Below are 10,262 nucleotides of genomic sequence, written 5' to 3'. Positions count from 1 at the left end.
AAAGGAAGTTAGACCTATAATTTGGCCATTTTGTTGTGACTACTTCAAGGAAAGTGGTGGTGGGGTCGTACAGTCTCCTTGCTCCTGAGCATGCTGACCAGAGCAAAGAAAAAAACATTCCTAACTCTGCTGGTCTCAGAATGTTATTTTCAGGGTTTGAACACAATTCGATTCTCTCCTTTCCCTGAAATGTCTCCCCGAGTTGCACAACATTGTCGCGCCCACCTCGTCCGGCAAGGAAGACGCAACACGGTTGGATTCTTCTCAACAGCCTTTACTGCAGGACACCTTCTTTGTTGATACAGGGAGGCGGCGGCAGCCAGCCCTAAGTGTTACAGCTCCAAGTGTTACAGCTCCAAGTGTTACAGCTTTAAGTGTTACCGCGCCGAGCGGCAAAGCCGCTCGGCTTATATACACAACAGTATGCTATTCTTTCAGGGATTGGTGGGGCACGAGTCACCCCACTGCCATCCCAGCTACTTGTCCTCCAGAGATTGGCGAGGCATGAACTCCCATTTAGCATAGTACCGCCCCAGCCAGACTGACGTCAGGTGCAAAACTTCACGCATGCTCAGTACTGTTGTTAGGAGGGCGCCAGATTCACCTCATTATCATACAGCTGTCGCACCGCTCCCTACATCTCCCCCTTTTTTGTTTAATAAAATGACTGGTCTAGATCTGGGTGTCACGTCAATCTTGTCATTGCTCCTGTTTTAGGTCGTTCCTGACGATGACTCGGCCTTACCCGTCGTTGGGTCACCCTATCGCCACCGGGCCCCATGTCTTAGGTTGGTCCGAGCTCGAGGAAAGTTGCCCGTCCCTGGATACAATGACCCCACATGACTGTGACAAAAATGATCTAGGGCAAACTCTTAATCTTTCAAAGAGGCCAGCCATACATTGGGAGAAGCACCATTGTCAATGGCAGTCATAGCCTGGTAAACAACCGCTTTGTGTCTGGCATGTTCTCTTTTTAAACGGACAATAAGCCAGAGACATACTCCGCATCCCAGGAGGACAATAGCTCCCCAGGCAAACATGCCCGCCCACTCCTTAAAAAAGGAGAAAGCATTGGTAATCCATGAGGTAAAGTCTTCAATTGTGATGGGGTCCAGCCTAGTGCTGTTGAGGACAGCAATCTGCATCAGCAATTGTCTGGATAGTTGCTCTGCTTTCATGGACCAGTTTCCTTTCAGATAATTTGAGATTTCTTTGCTCTGTTGAGAATGCTGAGAAAAGTTGGCTTGCAAAGGAGTAATGCATAAACCTCTTAGGGAGGAAACGCAAGACAGCTGTGTCATATGATACAGTGCTTCAATTTGTTCTTGAACTAAATCTATCCTTTGATTGGCTAATAGAAGGCCAGATGCCAAATGAGTATTAAATTCTTCTTGTATCTCTAGCGCCATTGCAGTTCTTTCTACAATCTGATTGACAGTCTCAGCCGTCTGTATTTGATTGGTCATAGCAATTGCAGCTGTGGTAGCTGCGGCAGCAGACAGCACGATGGCTGAAATTATGGCTGCCGTAATTCCAAAATCTCTTTTGGTTCTCAGCAAATTGAGAATAGGAAAACTATCTGGGTTTGCCTCTACTGGGATTGGCACAAAGGAGGGAATCTTGACCATCACTGCGGTGTCATTGTTGCCATCCCAGCATTCAGCTAAATAGCAGACTACATCAGAGCTATTACAATTTAAAACACCATTGTTGACATTAGTGCTTATCAGAAAGAAAAAGGGTGATCTAACACATACTGAAGTACTAGTGGCAGTATTATGTTCCAAAAGGTTATTATATTGAATATTGGTCAACCTGGTATCATTTTTTCTGGTAGCCGAAACATTATACAGCGTGAAGTTCTCACCCATCAACCTAGCAAAGGGAGTCAGGGATGTATATGCCCCTTGCTCATTGGACAGCACCCATTGAAACCAAGGCCAGAGATTATGCTTGCCAGTCTTATTCTCCCCCCAGTCATACTGTACATGGCCAAGAGGAGGGGAAAATTCAAATCCCGGTAGGAATTGTTTTGTTCTATGGAATGGACTCTGACATGGGGTAAAATTAGGTGGAAACTCTTGATGCGGGGGGCAAGCGGGTAAGACTCTACGACGGGTAGAGCTATTCTGTGCATAGTTACCTTGTCCTGGGCGTGATGGAACACTACAATTATGCATCACAATTAGTGTTGTAATGTTCAGATCAGCAGAACTATCGACTGACATGTCCTCGCTGGGTGAAGAGACTCCCTGGGCAATTTGACTCAAAGCAGCCAGGATGATCCCGGTGTTCATTGTGCTGTCACTTATAGGATTCAACCAATTATCTAACGTGGCTCTATGCAACCAAATACAGGGCAAGGAAGAGTCTTTAATGGTAAAACATAAGGTATGCAACAGAGAAACGTTAGTGGCGGCATACCGTTGGGGCATTTCTCCAGTTGGCACTATACAAGGAACATCACCCAAACAGGAGGTAGAGAAAAAGGTTGGTAAAACAGTAGAATTGCTATGGACTGGCATGGGTACTGGCCAGGATCTGGCAATAGCCCACAGGGTGATCGAATTAACCTGTATTATCATTCCCAGTAGCAATAGTAGGGTTCATAGTCTCATCTTCAGGAAGAGCAGAAGGCAATTTTCGAGTCAAGCGCTCAGGTACCCAAATTGGATTTTCTTGATTCTGCGGAAAAACACAAACAGCTCCCCTAGATCTCGAGATCACGGGATCTGGGCCACACCATTTATCAGTTAAGACATCCTTCCACTTTACTACTGCATTAGTTATAGGTGTAGTAGCAGCATGGCGATCCACAGAAGAGCGGCCATGCGCATCCAAAACTAAGAAATTTAGAGTAAAAAGAGCTAAAGAAAGTTGTTCTTTTGGTGTTCGGCTGCTGGCAATTCCCTCTTTTTGTTTTTTTATCAGCTCTTTTAAGGTACGATGTACACTTTCCATAATTCCTTGACCTTGGGGATTGTATGGCAATCCTGTAGTATGTTTGACCTGCATTGTCTGGCAAAATGCCTGAAAGGACTTTGCAGTGTAGGCAGGCCTGTTGTCCGTCTTGAGACTATCAGGCTTTCCCCAGGCTGCCCATGCCTCTAAGCAATGGCTAATGGCATTAGGAGCCTTTTCACCAGTCATCAGAGTAGCATGTATAATACCAGAACATGTATCAACAGAAACATGAGCATATTTTAAATTTCCAAATTGAGATATGTGTGTAACATCCATCTGCCAAAGATTTAACGGGATCAGACCACGAGGGTTAATCCCTACATGAGGAGGGTGGTGAAATTGAACACAATTCTGGCAACTTAACACCACATCACGAGCAGCAGCTCTAGAGATTTTAAATTTTTGTTGAAGAGTAAAGGCAGGTACATGAAACTTTTGATGAAATTCTCTAGCGAGGTCAACCGGAGCAGCATGAAAAATAAACTCTCTACGAGTACTAGCATCCACCAGGGCGTTATTACTGGTCATGGGACCAGGCAAATTAGTATGGGCTCGAATATGTTGTATGAAAAATTTATTTTTTCTGGCCCAAATCAAATTTTGTAATTCTAAAAGAATTTGACATACAGTACTAGTCGACCGAATTGGCCCTGCAATTTCAAGTGAGCGCACCGCATTAACCACATAAGCAGAGTCAGAAATTAAATTAAAAGAATCATGAAATCTTTTGAAAACTTCCAATACAATTTTACATTCTGTAATTTGGGGGGTACCTGGACTATATTGAATTAATACTGGTTCTTGAGAATCAACCATATAGGCACCTACACCGGTTTTGGAGCCATCTGTATAAATATCTAACGCTCCAGACAAAGGCTCTGAGGCAGTGATCTTAGGAAAGATCACTGGATGTTCAGTAAAAAATTGTAGCAATGGATCCTTAGGATAATGATTGTCAAACTCTCCATCAAAACTACAGTGCAATATGGCCCAATCATCTATCAATGCACACAATGTTTCTACCTGAGTGGTTGTATATGGTATAATAATTTTCTTTGGTGAAATACCAAAATGCTGAATGCAAGATTTAATGCCTAATATAGCTAGCTGTGCAACAGCAGAAGGATAATATTCAAGGGTTTTATTAGGAGAAATATGGGGATAAATCCAAAGAAGTGGACCTTGTTGCCAAAATACTTCTGTAGGTTGACGAAAAGTTCTCAGTATACACAAAAGCAGATCTTCCTCTTCCTTATACCTTTTTAGTATTGCCTTTTCTAGTCTTTCTTCTACTTTCCTCAAGGATAATCGTGCTTCCTTGGTTAAAACACGGGGTGAAGTAAGCTGAGAATCCCCTTTCAGGATCTCATAAAGTGGTTGTAAATCTACATTGTGCATTTTTATATAGGGTCGAATCCAATTTATGCTTCCTAGTAATTTTTGAAAGTCATTTAATGTTTTTAAATGGTCTTTTCGTAATTCAATTTTTTGAGGAGAAATACTATGAGGAGTGATTTTTGTTCCTAAGTATTCTCCCATTTGGCCCATTTGGACTTTTTCAGGTGCTATGCACAATTGGTTGCTTTCAAGCGCCTTAACCACTTTTGCATAAGCTACTTCCAGGGTGCCATGATCTTTAGCAGAAAGCAAGATATCATCCATGAAATGAATCATTCTTAATTTTGGGAATTGGTCACGTACAGGCCGTAGGGCCTGTCCTACATAAAGTTGACACATAGTAGGACTATTTGCCATACCTTGAGGTAAGACCACCCACTGATAGCGCTTATCAGGTTCCTCATTATTCATAGATGGCAAAGTAAATGCAAATCGCACGCTATCTTGTGGAGCAAGAAGGATAGAAAAAAAGCAATCTTTAATATCAATAATAATAATAGGCCATTCAGCAGGAATGCTGGAGAGTAATGGTATACCTTTCTGTATGGGACCCATTATTTGCATTTGAGAATTAATAGCTCTTAGATCATGTAATAACCGCCATTTTCCTGACTTTTTCTTAATAACAAATATAGGCGTATTCCAAGGTGATCTGGATGGTTGAATATGTCCTAATTGTAATTGTTCGAATACTAATTCGGCAGCAGCAATTAATTTTTCAGAGGATAGAGGCCATTGAGGAACCCATAAAGGCTCCTCCGTTTTCCATGTAATGGGTATTCCCCCCTCAACGGCCCCTAGGAAAAACCCAGACCCGTCCTGTCATGTTTTTGTTTTGACAGTACTGGGTCAACTCGTCCTTGTAATTTCTTTCCCAGACCCTTTCTAGGCACGTAACCCATTTTTGCCATCATATCCTGGACTTGTGGGGAGTAATCATTTGTCAGTCTCATGTCCAGCTCTACCAAAACATCTCTGCCCCACAGCGTTACTGGAATGTCTATAACATAAGGAGTGATCTTTCCTGATCTCCCTTCTGTATCTCTCCACGTCAATTCTTTTGAGCTCATTAAAGGAGCCATTTCGTACCCTAAACCACGTAGGGCCTGAGACGATGTTTGTGTAGGCCATCTGGGTGACCAGTCATGAGCAGAGATAATACTACGATCTGCTCCAGTATCCAATAGACCAAGGAATGAACGTCCCTCCACAGTCAATGTTAACATTGGACGATCACTCATTTCCAATGAGATAAAGGCAAATCGGGAACCTGTAGATCCCAAGCCCCTATCCCTTCTAATCCTATTTTCAGCAGAAAAGCGCTTATGTAAGCTGGGCAGAAGCAGCATTTGAGCGATTCTGTCTCCAGGGGAAATGGCAGTGACACCCTGGGGGGAGGCTACCAGCACTTTTACTGTACCTAAATAATCAGGATCAATTACTCCGGGCACAATCTGCAAACCGTCCAGGGCAGAGGAGGAGAATCCCAACAAAAGCCCAACTGTATCTTTAGGGAGGGTTCCTCTAAAATCTGTATCTACAGGCTGCACTCCCATTTGGGGGGTCAGTATGAGTCTGGTGGTGGAGTGGAGGTCCAGTCCTGCGGAGCCTTTAACGGCTCTCCTTCGGGTGGCGAAGGAAAGGCCAAGGCCTCTGATTGTCCTGTCCTTGTCTGTCGCCCTGCAGAGCCCCATATATTTGAGGGCCCTGGGGACGTGGGCCCCGTTGTCCGTTTTTTGGCTGTGCACCACCATATCCTGTCACTAGGGGTCGGCCATCCAAGTCTTTCACAGATCGACACTCATTTGCCCAGTGGTTTCCCTTCTTACATCGTGGACATAGTCCAGGCTGCTTGGGTCTATTGCTAATTTTCCCCCTACTCCTTTCAGGGCACTGTTTTCGATAATGCCCTTTATGGCCACATTGGAAACAGGTATCCATGGTAGCGGTTTTCCCTAATTGTACCACAGCTGCCGCTAGACCAGCATTAGTCAATGGTCCTCCCAGTTCCCTGCAGACTTTCATCCAAATCTCTAAACCTTTATGTTTGTATGGTGTTATGGCATTCCTACATTCTTTTGTACATTGCTCATATACCAGCTGTTTAATGAGCGGCATGGCTGCATCAGGGTCTCCGAAGATTTTGGTAGCAGCCTCTACCATGTGGGCCACGAAATCTGAAAACGGCTCTGTAGGTCCTTGCAGAACCTTGGTAAGGTTCCCGGAGACTGCGCCCCTATTAGGCAGTGCTTTCCATGCCTTGATGGCTACTCCATTAATTTGGCTATAAACTTGCTCTGGATAACTGGTCTGGTCCAGAGCGAATCTCCCTAGACCCAATAGCATGTCAGCATCCCAATGTCTCTGAGGGTCTGCTCCTGAGGCCAGATAAATGGCGGCCTGAGCATTAGCATGTTCAAAAAGATAAGATTTCCAATCCAAGTATTGACCTGAGGAGAGGCAGGCCTTAGCCAGACTCCCCCAATCCCCAGGGGTGAGGCAATACCTAGCAAGAGCCTCAACTTGAGCCACAACAAAAGCTGCACTGACCCCATAAGTTCTAACTGATTCTGCCAATTGCTTTATAGTCTTAAAGTCAACGGGTTCATGATATCGTTGCCCATTGGCATCCAAAAATACTGGGAAACTTAATCCCACTTCTCTCCATACCTCTGGGCAAAAGGAAGTACCTTTTGCAGGCCTCGCTATGCTTTTATGTTGAGGGTTGTACGGAGGTGCGTTTGGTATAACTACCTTTTTGCCTAATTGTCTGCCTCATTGCCACGTGGTGTTAGCATGTGGCCAGTCCGGATCACATCTCTCCCCCTCATACTGAGCAGCCTCTTCCTCAAGATCAGCCTCACCATCCTCACTAAGTTCTGACTCATCTGACATTTCTAAAGTCAAGGCTTTTAAGGAGGGATATATCTTATCTATTTCCTGGTCCTGATTATCTCCTTTTTTATCTCTGCCTTCTCTCTGTTCCTTTTGTCTCCTTTTCTTTTCCTTTCTTTCTTTGGGACCTTTTCTCCCTCTGACATACTTTCTTGATGCTCTGCAAGGATTCTCTGACCTGTTCTAACGACTTCCTCACATCGCTTATCCTCTAAACAAGCACGGACTATTCGCCAAAGAGGCTTTGATCCGGGTCTAAGCTTGCCCTCTGTGGCTTCTTTATCTAGATCCCTTCTCAATTTGTCCCATGCTCACAAGGTAAGAGATCCTGACACTATAAACCACGGAGCACAACGATCGCATTCATCAAGAAAACTTGACAGGATTTTCCTTTCAACTTTGAGCTTACGCCGATTAAGGAGCTCCTGGAGAGCTGTCAGGAGTGGGCTGGAATGTGAGCTTCCCATACTCAATGAACTTATTTGCAAGCGGTTTTTTAGCAAGCTGGCCTGTTGGTTTATACCCAACTCCGTAGCCTGGCACCTGTTGGCTACTCCGAGCAAGTGCACTCCCGTCCGGGACGGTGGCAATTCTAAAGAAAGCAAACACACAACACAAAGACGAAAAGAAACAAAATTATAAAACCTGCCCACAAAGGATCAACTTGAAACAACATTGCTGCAGATCGCAGACCTTTTAGCCTCTAACCCAAGGCTCCCATCGTCTCTGCTCACCTCCAGAGAACTTTATCGTCCCTTACCGGGAACTTTTCCGACGTCGCTCCTCCTGAAGCTGAAGAGTTCTGAGATCCACGAGGATGTCCTCGTCCCCGTACGGGCCACCACTTTGTCGCGCCCACCTCGTCCGGCAAGGAAGACGCAACACGGTTGGATTCTTCTCAACAGCCTTTACTGCAGGACACCTTCTTTGTTGATACAGGGAGGCGGCGGCAGCCAGCCCTAAGTGTTACAGCTCCAAGTGTTACAGCTCCAAGTGTTACAGCTTTAAGTGTTACCGCGCCGAGCGGCAAAGCCGCTCGGCTTATATACACAACAGTATGCTATTCTTTCAGGGATTGGTGGGGCACGAGTCACCCCACTGCCATCCCAGCTACTTGTCCTCCAGAGATTGGCGAGGCATGAACTCCCATTTAGCATAGTACCGCCCCAGCCAGGCTGACGTCAGGTGCAAAACTCCACGCATGCTCAGTACTGTTGTTAGGAGGGCGCCAGATTCACTTCATTATCATACAGCTGTCGCACCGCTCCCTACACAACATTCTCTCCCACGTTTATTAAAAAGTATCATTACCTCCAAGACCAAACAGGGAACAGCAAAGTCAGGCTCTCAGAACCAGAGACACACAAGAAGACATGGGTTCTGAAGACTGGACATCAGAGCCCACATGGCAGAAGAGGGGTTATCTTCCTATCCGTGCCAGAGAACAGGGATGTTTCACAAAACAATCCTGCAGCCATTCATGTTGTGATTCCCAGAATAACAGAAGAATTTGTAAATTGAGATCCTGATGTGTGGTCAGCAATCACTACACTGATGTTAACTCTCTTTCCTGGTGAAAGAACCAGGCATTTGTTGGTCTGTTAGCTGGAAACAAACAAAACCTGTCTCACCAGGAACCTTTGAGCGACCCTGAGAGGCAGAGGACAATTGTCCAGAGTTAGTTTTCCCTGTAATCCATTTGGGTCCACAGGAGTTACACCCAGGTCATTGGGCTAGGCAGCAGGCTGCATTTCCCACTGAGATATCTCACTGACACATACTATTGTTTTTCCAATAATATATAATTTGAAATACTTCCCTTCAAATAAATTTAAAAAATATTATGACCATGATTTATTACCTTGAGTAATCCCCCTTGGTTTTTTTTTTCTTTGGTGTTTGGTTTTTGTTTTATTGGATACTTTTGATTTGCATTTCAAATGTTATCCCCTTTCCTCGTTTCCTGTCCATGTGCCTCCTAGCCCATCCCCCTACCCTCTATAAGATTGTTCCCCCTCCCCAAATACCTCCCATTCTTGCCTCTCTGCCATGACATTTTTCTACACTGTGGTCTAACCTTGGCAGGAACAAGGGCTTCCCTTCCCATTGGTGCCCCAAAGGGCCATCCTCTGCTACAAATGAAGCTGAAGCCATGTGTCTGATCATGTGTAAGCTTTGGGTAGTGGTTGAATCCCTGGGAGCTCCTGTTGGGTGGCATTACAGTACTTATGGGTTTGCAAGTTCTTTCAACTTTTTTAATCCTTTCTCTAATTTCTCCAATGGGGACCCCATTCTCAGTTCAATGATTTGCTCCTAGCATTTGCCTTTGTATTTATCAAGTTCTAGCTGAGCAGCTCAAGAGACAGGAGTATCAGGCTCCTGTCAGCATGTACCTCATGGCTTCATCAATATTGTATAATTTTAGTAGCTACACACACACACACACACACACACACACACACACACACACACACACACACATATATATATATATATATATATATATATATATATATATATATATATATATATATATATATATATGTATAGGCTGGATCCCCATGGTGGCCGGCTGTGAATGGCCATTCATTCAGTCTCTGCTCCAAATTTTGTCTCCATATCCTCTCGTATCAATATTTTTCTTCCCAGTCTGGATGTTCCCCAGAAAATTGGATGTTGTACGGCCTGAGAACCCAGCTATACCACTCCTTGGCATTTACCGAAAAGATGCTTCAACATACAACAAAAACACATGCACCACTATGTTCATGGCAGCCTTATTTATAATAGCCAGAAGCTGGGAAAAACCCAGATACCCTTCAACAGAGGAATGGATACACAAAATGTGGGACATCTATACAACGGAATACTACTCAGCTATCAAAAACAATGACTTCATGAAAGTCATAGGTAAATGGATGGAACTAGAAAATATCATTCTTAGTGAGGAAACCCAATCACAAAAACACACACACACACACACACACACACACACACACACAAGG

This window comes from Rattus norvegicus, chromosome 12 (assembly GCF_021556685.1).
Source record: "Rattus norvegicus strain SHRSP/BbbUtx chromosome 12, alternate assembly SHRSP_T2T, whole genome shotgun sequence".
NCBI classification, from domain to species: Eukaryota; Metazoa; Chordata; class Mammalia; order Rodentia; family Muridae; genus Rattus; species Rattus norvegicus.
This window is presented reverse-complemented; position numbering follows the sequence as displayed.